We start from the raw sequence: 14,791 nt of genomic DNA, 5'->3' as shown, positions 1-14,791 counted from the left end.
TGTCAAAATTGGGGTCTCCAAGCACTGGAGACTCTTTTTTTTTTTAAGATTTTATTTATTTACTTATTTATTTATTGTCAGAGAGAGAAAGCGAGCGAGCATGCACAAGCAGGGGGAATGGCAGGCAGAGGGAGAAGCAAGCTCCTGACTGCACAATGAGCCCAGTGCGGGACTCAAACCCAGGACCCTGGGATCATGGCCTGAGCTGAAGGCAGCCGCTTAACCAACTGAGCCATCCAGGCGTCCCAGTTTTGGAAATTCTAAAGAAAAACAAATCTGTGGCATTAGCGGCTCTCTTCAGAGGAGCTTAAGAGCTACTAAAGGGACAGAGATGTACAAAGAAAGATAGTAAAGTAATAGTGTTCTAGTTGTGTTACAGGAGCCAATGAGGACAGCATGAAAAATGTTATTAATTCAAGAAGAAGAGAACTAAGACTTGGGGAGGTGGATGGTTTGGTTTGCAAGAGGTCTTAGGGAAGTAGTGAAGATCTTGAGCTGAATAATGAAGTATGTTCTCAGAGCCTATCAGAGTCTGAGAGAAACTTTGATCAACCCTATTTCTCAGGTTCAAGAAAGTGACCTTGCCCAAATCTGCATGGTTAGTTGGTAGCTGGGACAGGACTTACTAAGGCAAACCATTTGCTCTTTCCTTCCCAATGCATGATTCTGGTTTCCCTTTTTGTGGCAGGCAGCGGTGTGTCCCACCTCTTATAGGACCTCACGTGTGCCTAGAGATGAAGGCAGAAATTCCTCCTTTTTGGTTTTTATAGGTAAGTGAGATATTTTATTTTATTTCCTGGAAGCTTGGCTTATGGAGATTGGGTGATGGGTTTAAAGATCTAATGGAGGATGGGGATTCTTATCTGGTTTCTGATTCTTCTTCAGTTTCATCTAGAAATTGGCAGGCAGGATGTGTTCAGGGACTACTTGGCTTCATCAGTTCTAGCTGGAGGCTGAGATGCACTGTTCCACTCGTCCCACAACCAGTCTCCCAAGTTCCTTTGGTGACTACCCTACTTGGTTCTCAGAACACAAGATGCTGGTGGGAAGATCCAGCTCCTGACTTCCATACTCAGTGAAACTATTCACTAGTGTGGGTATGGCCTCCAGCAGCAGCCTCCTCGTTTCCTCCAGCCAGCCCCTTCAGGTCAACCTGGAAGCCAGGATGCTCCCCACCACCCCCCTCCAGTACATGAGTGGTGGGTTCCTCTGGAGATGAACCCTGAAGTATTCTGGGGGCCACTTGCAGTGGGGGTGCAGTGAGAAGAGATGGTGATGAGAAAAGAGAAGAAGAAAGCAGTGAGGGGCCTTCTCAAAAATTCTGGAAGCTGACTTGCCTTTGTAGGGGGAGGAGATGATACACCTGAAAACTATCTGCAAGGCTTTACTGCTCAAGTGAAATTAGTACTGCAATGCCTGTGATCTCTTCAAGAGATTTTGATGTTCACTTAATGTTTCTCTTTCAGCAGAATAAATATAGACTTGGTCCCTGTTATTCATGCGATTAGGCACTGGTTTTGTAAAATGATATAGGTAGGCTGATTCTTATTGACCCTTCAGAGAAAGAAATCATATATTGTTATTCAAGAAGCACGTGTAATTTTATCTCTTTTTAAAAGCCCAAATCAAAGAGATTACCTTTCTGAGCTATGAACAACTTGAAATGCACATGGATTTGCAAGGTTAAAGAGCAAGAGGATAAGGACTTGCATTTGAAAGAGCAACATCTTCTGTCATTGGGTGCTGCAAAAAGTCTCTTAAATCAATGTGGAGGAAACCAGCTGATTTTGAAACTGAAAACTCTCTCTCTCAAAAAAGGGATAGGTGTGTCACAGAAAACAACAGTTTAAATTTGTCTAGCAGTCTTCTCGAGGGTGAAAATACTTCCCCAAATCTCACCATTCCACCCCTGCCCAGGCCGCCATCACGTCTGCTCTGGACTACTGAGAGAGCTGCTCACTGACCATCCCTGCTTTCACCTTTGCCCCTGTGGGATTCACTTTTCACTCAATAGCCAGAGCTATTTTTTAAAGATCATTTTTGAAAGCTTACAAATCTTCAAGAGCTTCCCAATATAGTTAGGATACAATTCAAACTTCTTATCTGGGCCTTAGAGGCCCTTGGGATTTCCCAATAGGGACAACATGTACAGCACAGCATGAGCAGGCAAGTATCATCCCAAGCAGTGCAAGATGGTAGCATCCCTGGTCCTTGCCCATTAAGTCAGTTTGCTCAACCCCAGCCTTTTGCATCCAAATCAGCACGTGCATATCTTCAGTCACCCTCCAGTCAGGGTTGGGAGGCGGTGCCATCACCCCCAGCTGAAAACCCTTATTAGCCTACTTGATCTGTCCCCTGCTTACCTTCAACCCGGGATTTTTGCACAGACTGTTCTCTCTGCTTGGACAGCTCCACTCCCAGACTATCCATATTTGCCTCTTTTTCTACTTTCAAGTCTTAGCTTAAATGTGACTTCCTCAGAAAGGGCTTCCCTGACCACCCCATCTGAAATAGCAGCATACACATACATGCACACACATGCACACAGAGTTACTCTCTTACCATGAACACGTACCATTATGCACAGTTTTCTCTTTATTTGTTTACTGTCTGTCCTTCCTTCCAGAATGTAAGTTCTACAAGAGCAGCCTGTTTTGTTTGCTGCTATATCCCAGCGCCCAGGCATAAATTTTTATAAATATCTATTGACTGAATTAGATGCCATGAAATTATAGGTCACTTAATCACATATATAATAAATATTAGGAAGAAGCAGAAAAGCATTATCAAACTCATTTTTCAGATAAAGCACTGAGATACTAAAAATAATGAATCCCACACGGAATAGACATGATGGAGGGAGGAACAAAACTAGAAATGTCATTACCTCCTTATGAAGTCACAGCGGATTATTCAGTATAAGACAATCATTAGAGAGGCCACACAGAAAGACACACAACGTACAAACCCCATAATTAACATAGTCCCCTCGTCCCCACCACTTTAAAGCTAAATGTCCATGTGAAAACCACTATCTATATACCGGTTGTATTTCATTTTACTTTAAGGGCTATCACATCTTCTCACATCTAGGCTCAAAGACTTACATTCACCTTCAGAGAAGGGGAGGAAAAATAGGTTTCATTGTTCCCTACAGAACAGATTTAAATGTTCATCTCTCACCTAATCCTAGTAGCTAACAAATGACCCATGAATGAAGCATAGCATAGGGATGGCAAACACAAGGCACCAGGGTTGCCCCCTCTCCACTCCTGCACCCTCTGTGAGCACGGCTCACCGATTCCAGAACTCCCTCCCGTTGAGCACCCAGTCCATTTGGTAGGCTCTTCAAACCAGTGCTCCAGGCAGTGGCTACCAATGAATTAGAGTGGACATACAAGCTAAACATCTATTGCTAGCCTTGGAATAGCGGAAAGGGCAGATCTTTCCAGATAAATCTGAGTTTAAATACCGTATCTGTTCTTTGTCCCTTATGAGACCTTGGTTTTTTACCCTCTTTCTGTTTGTTTCATGATATCAGACTTGTAGGGTGGTTGGGGACATTACAAATAATGGATATAAGGTGCTTAGCACAGTGCTTGTTACAATTAGAATTCAGTAAATAGTAATATTTAACTGTGGTTCGGAGAAGGCTCTATTTCACTCGCAGGAATGGAGCAGGTATAATTTTAGAAGGTGGGAGGAGTGCAGGTCACTAGAAACACTAGAGGGAGATTTAGTATTGGACTAGAGGGAGTGGTTCCCAAAGTGGTTCCCTCACAATCACCTGTGAACTTGTTACAAATTACAGATATTCCGCACCCAGCCCAGACCTACAAATCAGAAGCTCTGGGGATGGGTCCCAGCATTCTGTGTGCTAACAAAGCCTCCAGGTAACTCTGATGCACACTGTCTCTCGTTTAAGAACCACTGTAATAGAGAGAAGGATAGGGAGGGAGAATAGAAGTGATGAAGCCAGGGGAGAAGAATGTCTGTTCACTGGGATTAATTAGAGAGGAAACAAGGGGTGCTGCCCCTCAAAGAGGCTGTGACCCTCTCAGCAAGACCACCCTCACTCCCGCCACCCCCATCAGTGGCAACGTTCTCCAGGCAGGCCAGCAATTTGCCATAATACACACGACAGAGTAGAACTTGCTAAGAGAAAATGGGCTTGTATTACCAAGTTAGGGAAAGCGATAACTTCCCAAAGGCAGCCCCAGCACAGGTAGACAACAGACAGAACTTGAAAGGCTCTTTCCTTTAGCAGAAGTGGGTGGCCATTGTTTTTGGTTATTTCAGATGCAGCTTTGACAGAGAGAGAGAAGTTGGTGTAGACTCTTCCTCAAGCTTTTCTAGCTTGGCACTTTCTTGAACAAACTGCATCTGACAGTTCAGGGTGAATGGGGGTCAAAGGTGAGGGTGGGAGGAGGCCTGTCAAGAGATACAACTCCTCTGGGATTTCTCTACTCCACCTGTTCCATCTGGACCACTTGCTTTTCCCCAAGCCACTTCCTTCTGCCAGACACCCAAGTACTTCCCATGCAGCCAAAAGTTTAAAATACGTTTAAAGAACATAACCAATCTGAAGCCCTGTTTGACCCAGCAGATTTTAAACCTGTTTCCAAAGTTAACCCAAATAGCAAGATCTACACTGACTTACCACCTACTTCTCTTTGGTTCCACCTCATTAGAAACTTGAGTTTTCATTAAAAATTTAGTTTATACAACCTTAGACACATCCTCACTTGCAGAATGTTCCAAAGGGTGAAGACAAGATCTAGAGCCAGTTATCTTGTTAAAGTACAAGGAGGATCTTGTTAGAGACTATCAGAAATTCAGCTCCAGCATGATTATTGAGCACTTACACTGCCAACTTTCCTGCCTTTCCCACAATCGTGTGCATACGGACCACTGTCATGTCCATACTGCAGCATGTAGAATATCGGCTCAGGCACAGGAAGGAACTAGCCCAGGGTTCCACAGCTACTCTAAGTGGCCAACTGTGGATCTTCAACACCAGCGTCCTGACAGAGGTGGTGTGCAATCTACAACTAGAAGATCAGCTACGGGGTGACCCTCCCTTAATTTAGTTAAAATGACACTTCTCCATTCCCAGCTGATGTATGTGCTGTGGTTTGTACTTCCAATGAAATGTTTCTGCTGCTGAAATTTATCACCACCTTTCCAAACTGGTGGAAAGCACGTTTTCATTTCAAAAGTATGTGATGCACAGCCATCTTGCAAGTTAGGCAAATTGCTCTTGGCTTGACGTGAACAAGGAAAACTGTAAAACTAACACTAGCCATGTTCTTAATGACAGCGGTGTGAATGTGTTAGGAGATTTTACAAAAAAAAAAAAAAAAAACAAACAAAAAAAACAGCAATTGGTTATAAGGGAAATACTGGGAACAGGTGCCTCATAACAACAACAACAACAATGTCCTTCAAAAATGCTTTTAAACTTACTTACTTTTGGATAGATCACCTTCGCTGAGATTCTAAGAGGGCTTGCTCTTATTCTTCAAACATATAGAATATTTTTATACCAAAGGAAACCAACCAACTGTTCTTTGTATCTCTGAATGCAAAATATGTGGAAGAACTTCCACTGAACCTGGTTAATAACTAGGAGTGGGTTTCCCAGGAAGATGGGCATCCTTTTTTGAAGGAAGGTGAGAAGAGGGGATAAACTACACTTCTAAAGTTATGCTGTGGAGCGGGCTTCCATTCTCAGAACACATTTCCTCCCTCAAGGAACAATATCATTTCCTAAGTCATAGAAAAAGAAAAAAGAAAAATCACATTTTTGGAGGATCTTCTGAATTCAGTTTCCTCTAATTCTTTCGATATTGTTAATCATTTACTCTCTTGACAAATAGGAAACTGAGGCTCAGGCTGGCAGTGTAATTCGCCTAAGCTTACGGAATAAAAGAAGGGACTGAAAATAAAAGAAGGGACAGATCTGTTTAATTCCAGTTCTAACTGATTTCTCCACTCCACTGAAAGTCCCTCCCGATAAGGCACAATTTTAATGGTGAGGAAACTGAGGCACATATAAAGTAAAAAAGGTTGCCTTCAGTCATAAAGTCAACATGGAGACTGAAGGTCATTGTGTGAAATGTTCAGGAAGCCACATAGTTTTTCCTTTTACATGCCTTGATTTAGCTTATGAAAGATCACAGTATGTTACTTTCAGAGATTTTCCAGCTTTGGGGATGGGCCTTTTGTTTTTCTTGGCAGCATTCATATTTGAAAGCAGTATATTTGACACTGCTTTCTGGATTTAGCTTGATACAAAACGAAGCGAAGTTAGACCCACGCACCCTGCTCTCTTCCAAATTGTGAACACGTTAAGTTTACTTTTTTGCTCCGGGCATCAGAGTTTCTAAAGTAGTAAGGCCTGAGTGGAGTCTTGTGATTTTGAGAATCAACAGATCTTGCTATTTGGCAATAATCCCCATTTTGCCCACCCATCAGAAGCGAGAAGAGAGGGAACTCTTGCATTAAAGAATCCCTGTTGATAAAACAATCTTTTTTCATGAACATTCTGTCTTCAGGAAACAAGGGATAGAGGGCACTTGTTAGTTAATAATAAAAAAAAATTGTCAGTAAATACTCAGATGAATGAATATTTTTTAAAAGCATGGAGTATGTAAAGAATGTTAATCCAGCCTCTGTTATTCATTCCCCTACACGACAACTGTGAAGAAATCACTGGCCTCTGAATGATGAATGGGCCCCAGACTCAACTAGGAGGGAAGACAATCCCAAGCCCTATAATTTAGCATCTCCCTTTGTAAATTTCTGGGTAGGCTTCCTTTTTGGCTCTAGCTGATGAATGGGCTCAGTTTAAAGGCTTTGGGATACACTGCAAAATGACCATCAAGTATTGCTCTTCATATGCCATGCCCACCTCTTTTCATCCTATCAAGAAAATCTCAGCCCCAAGTGTATACATCTCAGCCTTTCCCAGACACATGCTGTTAAAAAGTTCTATCGGTTAATTTCAAATTAATATCTTAGGCAGCTCTAGGTGGTGGGTTGGGGGGAGGGGAGGAATCAGAAAGCTGAATCAGTAAATGACAGAGCAGTAATCAGTTTAAATGAGACTTCTTCCAGCCCTTTTTCTTGCTGAAGACACAGAATTTGCAAGCCTAGAAAATCTCTCTTCTCGGCAGGTGGTACTATGGGGATGCCAGAGATTGCCTCCACAATCTCTGTCTTACTCATTTATTTCATCTTCTGCTGCAGTCCTCCATACATGCACCCACACCCCCATCCTCACTCCAGAGCTCTGTGCAGTCCAACCCTACCTGCTAAACAGCCCGCTGCACGAAGGGTTAAGGCTGCAGCCTTCCTTTCCAGTAGGCATTGCAAACATTCCGATGTACTTTCTCATCTGCAGTCAGCCCTGTAGCTCCGGCTCCTGCAAAGCCTTTAGCACTTGCAGAAATATTATTTCCTCCCAGCTATGTTTGGTTTAAACTTGCAGTTGACCAGGTTCTCCTGCACAGGATCTTAAACTTAACCCTGCAGGCTTTTCCCTAGAATCTGTTCATCTGCCTAGGCTGAATTTGTGTCCCCTGCCCTGTCCTGGAATGCCTCAGGGCCCTGTGTAACCTTGATGCCTCCTCCCCACTGGAAGTTAGAAGCATCCTTGCCTGCTGCATTACTGCACATTACCCTAGTAACCTTGTTTTTTCCATCAACTCAAACTTCTCCAAACACCATCCAGCTGACCCTGAAATTCTCTAGCTGTCAATTATGGCTTTTCAACCCACTCTGTCTCAAGAGATATTGTAGAGGGCAAATTGTGGAAAGAAGGTTTGGGAACTCACCTGCACAGCTGCAAGGATCAGACACAAGGATGGGGCTGCCGGCAAACTTCCCAGGGACTGTCTGCAGCCAAGTCTCTTGGCCTTAAAGGCACAGGGCACTTTTCACCATATAAGGAAGGCAGTTTCACTTGTCTGCTTTGGGGCCTGTTGGGGCAAAGCAGTTCCTTCTCTTGATGATTATAGAGGCTTAAGCCTTCTGGGGAAATCTGCAACCTGTCAGTTCTCAGAGATCTGTACCTAGTAGGCAGCTTTAGTAACAACGGTATAAGGCACAAGAATGGTATTTGGCAGGCCATTTTCAGAGGCCAGAAAACCCTTTATATGGAGCTTTTCTCCCTACAGGAAAGGTTTAAGGTGACCAGGAAGACTTTCTCAATTAGATGAAAGGGCTTCTGCTTCTATTTCAGGTTTGGCTTCCTGGAAGCCAACCATCCTGCTCATCTCAAAGGGGAGAGCAGTTTTATCCCCTTTGTCCTGACTTTGAGACAAAAGAGAGGAAACTCAAGAGTGATAAAGCCTGTAGAGTGAGATTTTGATGAAGCACATTAACAGTGCGCCCTGACAATGAGGGAAGTGGAGATGATTTTGTTATTTCAGCTGGTGGAGGCCCTTCCTAAATAGATGAACACACACAAACCTCAACCAAGGCCATGTCCACTGCCGGGGGACCTTCCTGAGCTCCTGCAGCTGAAGCCCAGGGCTGAAGTTGGAGGGCTGCTTTATCTCTCAAATGTCAGAGATAAGAAGGTATTTTAGCAAAACCAAACATTTTCTGCTGATGATATTCAAACGCAAGTCTGTCCTGTTGGTTTGGGGTGGATTAAAGGCAGTTATAAAATGTGAGATTCTAAGAAAAAAGTGGAGCTTAATTTAGTTATCACTTGGATGGTTTACACTTTTTTCTTCACTGCCAACTGGATATTGTCTCTTTATTGCCTGGCTACTATGCCTAATACCTAGCATCTGTATAATATATTTGGGATCTTTTTTTTTTTTTAAAGGTTCTATTTATTTATTTGACAGACAGAGATCACAAGCAGGGAGAGGCAGGCAGAGAGAGAGGAGAAAGCAGGCTCCTTGCTGAGCAGAGAGCCCGATGTGGGCCTCAAACCCAGGACCTTGGGATCATGACCTGAGCTGAAGGCAGAGGCTTTAAACCACTGAGCCACCAAGGTGCCCGATTTGGGATCTTTTTAAAAATTCAATTTGGCACCTGATTATATAGTCTGATACTACTCTCACATCTTACCTTCTTACAGAGATTTTGATTCTCTAAGGACAAAAACCATTTGTATTCTTCCATTCTCTGCCTTACACCTAGCATGGAACAAGCATATAATAGATTGGGAAATAATTGCTGAATTAAATTAATTGGATGGGGGCACCTGGGTGGCTCAGTCAGTTAAGCAACTGCCTTAGACTCAGATGGTGATCTCAGGGTCCTGGGATCCAGCCCAGAGTTGAACTCTGTGCTCAGTGGGAAGTCTGCTTCTCCCTCTCCCTCTGCCCCTCCCCCCGCTTGTGCTCTCTTGCGCGTGTTCTCTTTCTCTCAAATAAATAAAATATTTTTTAAAAAGTTAAAAAAATTAATCATTTGGATGAAATCCAGGGTTTTTGCATGTCTTCATAGTTTTATGAATAAAATGGGTTTTTACTAAATTTATTTATTGTCTAATAAATGCATGATTGCTTTATCATCGCTTTTGTATGGAGTAGTATTTATTTTCCATACCATCAAATTCTCCTCAAGGGCAGAGGTTAAAAGAATTTCTTTAAAAGGTAGTCATTGTGATAAACTCCTTGATCCAGCAATCCGATTCCAGGGAACTTAGTCTAAGGGAATTATTAAGCGGAAGCAAAACATTATCTAAACAAAAGCACATTGTACTGGTGTCTGTAATAATAAAAATAGGAAATGACCTGAAGGCTTATATAACATAATGATAGCTCATACCCATTGATGGCTCCCCATGTACCAGGCTCTGATCTAAGAATTTCATGTAGATCATTAGCTTATTTGATCATGCCAAACCCATGTGGTAGGACTTGCCATCATCCCCATTTTATTGACTAGAAAACTAAGGCACAGAAGAAATTTGCATTCGAATTGAGGTATTCTGGCAAAGTACTTCTAGTGCTAGCATCATTCTAGGTTCTTACCAAGACTTACTGAGCATTATAAGAGGCACTAAGGATAGACAGAGTAATAAAATTAATAATGGCCTTTGTGTGACCATTAAAAATAATAATTATGAAAGCTTCATACAAACATGGAAACATGCTTATGCTATAGAGCTGAGAGGAGCAGAATATAAAATATCTATGACTGCTACTAGCTAAAGATCTATAAGAGATGGAAAGCAATACACGAAACTGAAAATAGTTGTATAATAGTGTTGGATTATGATGTGAATTTCTCTAAAATTATCTGAAACGTTTTTACTGTTTTTATTTAAAAATTAATACAAAGTTAATTATTGCCACAAAAACTTTGATCTTGGCATTCTTATTGCCTTTCTTTCTTATTTATTTATTATTTTACTTATTTACTTATTTTAGTTTCAGGGGTAGAATTTAGTGAGTCATCAGTTACATAAAACACCCAGTGTTCATTATATCAATTGTCCCCCTTGATGCCCACGAGTTACCTCATCCCGTCACCTACCTCCCCTCCAGCAACCTTCAGTTTGCTTCCTAGAGTTACACATCTCTTATGGTTTGCCTCCCTCTAAGTTTTCATCTCATTTCATTTTTCCTTCCCTTCCCCTATGTTTATGTTTTGTTTCTTAAATTCCACATGAGTGAAGTCATATGGTATTTGTCTTTCTCTGACTGACTTATTTCACTTAGCATAATACCCTCCCAGTTCCATTCATGTCATTGTAAATGGTAAGATTTCATCCTTTTTGATGGCTGAGTAATATTCCATTGTGTATATATACCACATCTTCTTTATCCATTCATCTGTTAATGGATATCTAGGCTCTTTCCATAGTTTGGCTATTGTGGACATTGCTGCTGTAAATATTAGGTACATGTGCCCCTTCAAGTCACTATGTTTGTATCATTTGGATAAACACCTAGTAGTGCAATTGCTGGATCAAAGGATAGCTCTATATTTATCTTTTTGAGGAAACTCCACATTGTTTTCTGAAGTGGCTCTACCAGTTTGCATTCTCACCAACAGGGTAAGAGGGTGCTCCTTACTCCACATCCTTGCCAGCAACTGCTGTTTCCTTTTAGCCATTCTGACTAGTGTGAGGTGGTATCTCATTGTAGTTTTGATTTGTATTTCCCTGATGTTGAGCATTTTTTCATGTGTCTGTTGATTATTTGTATGTCTTCTTTGGAGAAATGTCTGTTCATGTCTTCTGCCCACTTCTTAATTGGATTATTTGTTCTTTGATTATTGAGTTTGTTAAGTTCCTTATAGATTTTGGATACTAGCCCTTTATCTGATAAGACATTTGCAAATATCTTTTCCCATTCTGTCAGTTGTCTTCTGGTTTTGTTGACAGTTTCCTTTGCTGTGATGATGACGTTATGATCGTTCATTTTTGCTTTTGTTTTCCTTGCCTCTGGAAACATGTCTAGAAAGAGTTGCTGCAACTGATGTCAAAGAATTTGTTACCTATGTTCTCCTCAAGGATTTTGATGGGTACCTGTCTTACATTTAGGTCTTTCACCCATTTTGAGTTTATCTTTTTGTATGATGTAAGAAAGTGGTTCAGTTTGATTCTGCATGTGGCTGTCCAATTTTCCCAACACGGTTTGTTGAAGAGACTCTCTTTTTTCCGTTGGATATTCTCTCCTGCTTTGTCAAAGATTAGTTGACTATAGAGTTGAAGGTCCATTTCGGAGTTCTCTATTCTGTTCCATTGATCTATGTGTCTCTTTTTGTGCCAGTACCATGCTGTCTTGATGATTACAGCTTTGTAATACAGCTTGAAGTCTGGAACTGTGATGCCACCAGCTTTGCTTTTCTTTTTCAACATTCCTTTGGCTATTCAGGGTATTTTCTGGTTTCATACAAATTTTAGGATTGTTTGTTCCAGCTCTGTGAAAATGCTGATGGGATTACATTGGGATTACATTGAATGTATAGATTGCTCTGGGTAGCATAGGCATTTTAATAATATTTATTCTTCCAATCCATGAGCATAGAATGTTTTTCCATTTCTTTGTGTCTTTAATTTCTTTCATAAGTGTTCTAAAGTTTTCAGAGTACAGGTCCTTTATCTCTTTAGTTAAGTTTATTCCTAGGTATCTTATGAGTTTTAGTGCAATTGTAAATGGGATCAATTCCTTGATTTCTCTCTCTGCTGCTTTATTGCTAATATATAGAAATGCAAATGACTTCCATGCATTCATTTTATATCTTGCGACTTTGCCAAATTCCTGTATCAGTTCTAACAACTTTTTGGTGGAGTCTTTTGGGTTTTCCACATAGAGTATCATGTTGAATTTCATTCTTATTGCTCTAAATTCATCCATCCTTCCATAGTCCTCTAAATGTTGGTATAGTTTTTGTATCAAGAGGTTCCCTTGATGGTGCCATTATCCTGAGGTTGCTCTCAGACAGCTGAATGTAGAGCTGGGGCCCATGTGCATCACACAGTGCACATCTACATTATCACCTGCCCTTGAATTAACTCTATATCAAAGTGTTATCTTACAATGCCCATTTTTACCTAATATTTTATGATTTGTGGACCTGGCTGGGATAAAGCATTGTGCTACAGTGATGGTGAGGAAATGTGTCTCACCAAATTTTTCCTTATGTAGGAAGGCTTCCAGCAGCAAGGGTTCTAAATCTGAAAATGTTTATCAGTAAACAAACAGATATGTTTCAGAAGATGAGCTTATTCGATGAATAAAAGAGAAAACTTTAGTATAAATTAATAAGCAATTAAAAATTATATAAAATGCTTACAGCTGTTGAAGATTGTATTAAATTAATGCATTTATACCTTGTATTGCAAACTCAAAGAAGGGAAGCTGTAAAAAGCAAACTGAAAACTTGCATCAGGAGGTATTAATACTTTTATAGCCTTTGACCCAATACCATATTTTCTTTCCTAAAATTATTTCAGAAATTTTCTCTTACAGGAGAAAGGGAGAGAAAACCATGTGAATCAAAATGAATGGGTACATGAACTAAGATTTTAATAAGCTTAATAAATGTTTAAAGGAAAGTAATTGTTCTTTTTCCTGATTAAATGTTAATAATGTAAACTAAACTTTATCTGTTAAAGATGTAAATTGACCTAATTTAATATTCTTTTTAACTAAATACTATATAATAATATATGACCCATTTTGAAAAACCGAAAACAAGTATAAGAAAAAAACCAATCAAACAAAACAGACTAAACACTAGGTTTAGTACAATGGTTATTAATCCTCTTGTGGTCACAAATCCTTTGAACATTATGGTGAGAAGCATCAGAAAATACCATTTTACATGTGTTATTTTTATGTTTATGTTTAAGGTTGTTTATTCTTAGGAATGTCACAGTTTCTTTGTATTCTTACATTTACTTTTTGGTTTCACAAATTAAAAAAAAAAATACATAGATGCCGATGTTAAAAGTATAAGTGAGAAGGTGAAATCCTTCCTAAAAGGACCTGGAATTATCTGTTAGAGGTTACGGTGGAGGCACAGAAACACATTAATCCCATCATTTCTCCCTTATGCAAAATTCCCAGGAGCCCATGCACAGGAGAAGCTTCAGAATGGGAACCAGAGAATAATGTTGCTAGTGGCTATAAGTGAGTTCTGTACCCCAGTAAGGAGCTGCAAAAGGCCAGGTTGGAGCCAAGGTTACATCAGCAAACGGGCTGATTCACAGCCCAGATCAGAAACAGCTATTCCCTCAGGAGACAGCATGGAAGGAGATGGGGAGAAGCAGGTTTGGCTTGGAAGTAAATAAAATACTGTCTGACTCAGGCATCTATTATTTATGGCGTTGTATGCTTCCTTCCATAATTTTCTATGCTTATGCAAAAAATTACTACTACATACATTGTCCTATCATTTGATTTTTCACTTAATAACATTATAACATGAACATCTTTTATGTTATATAGGAACTTATTGCTTCCTTTTAACTTCTGCAAAATACTTAGCTGTACCAAAATTTATTAAATATCTCTCTGCCCTGACATGAACAGACACTTCTCCAATGAAGACAAACAAATGGCTATCAGACACATGAAAAAGTATTCATCATCACTAGCCATCAGAGAGATTCAAATTAAAACCACATTGAGATACCACCTTATACCAGTTAGAATGGCCAAAGTTAGCAAGACAGGGAACCCTCTTACACTGTTGGTGGGAATGCAAGTTGGTGCAGCCACTTTGGGGAACAGTGTGGAAATTCCTTAAGAAATTAAAAATAGAGCTTCCCTATGACCCTGCAATTGCACTGTTGGGTATTTATCCCACAGATACAGATGTAGTGAAAAGAAGGGCCATCTGTACCCCAGTGTTCATAGCAGCAATGGCCACGGTCGCCAAACTGTGGAAAGAACCAAGATGTCCTTCAACGGATGAATGGATAAGGAAGATGTGGTCCATATACACTAAGGAGTATTATTCATCAGAAAAGATGAATATCCAACTTTTGTATCAACATGGACGGGACTGGAAGAGATTATGCTGAGTGAAATAAGTGAAGCAGAGAGAGTCAATTATCATTGGTTTCACTTATTTGTGGAGCATAACAAATAACATGGAGGACATGGGGAGATGGAGAGGAGAAGGGAGTTGAGGGTATTGGAGGGGGAGATGAACCATGAGAGACTATGGACTCTGAAAAACAATCTGAGGGTTTTGAAGGGGTGGGGGGTGGGAAGTTGGGGGAACCTGGTGGTGGGTATTAAGGAGGGCACGTATTGCATGGAGCACTGGGTGTGGTGCATAAACAATGAATTCTGTTACACTGAAA

At 40.6% G+C, this 14,791-nt stretch overlaps 1 protein-coding gene across 2 annotated transcripts in view; it reads right to left on the bottom strand.

Annotated features, from left to right (window-relative positions):
• Positions 1-14,791, bottom strand: part of LOC309842676 (schwannomin-interacting protein 1) — a 531,227-nt gene that overhangs the window by 145,580 nt on the left and 370,856 nt on the right. Inside the window, exon 1 of one of the 2 annotated variants that reach the window (XM_082687209.1) lies at positions 7,839-7,895. The exons of the other annotated variant lie outside the window; for it this stretch is intronic. The gene's annotated coding sequence lies outside the window, so the exon portion shown is untranslated. Of the gene's footprint in view, positions 1-7,838; positions 7,896-14,791 lie in introns of those variants that run through there. 2 annotated transcript variants of the gene reach the window in all.

This window comes from Mustela nivalis (assembly GCF_964662115.1).
Source record: "Mustela nivalis genome assembly, chromosome: 1".
Lineage (NCBI taxonomy): Eukaryota > Metazoa > Chordata > Mammalia > Carnivora > Mustelidae > Mustela > Mustela nivalis.
The sequence above is the reverse complement of the archived record's forward strand: the minus strand, read 5'-3'. Positions and strand labels throughout refer to the sequence as shown.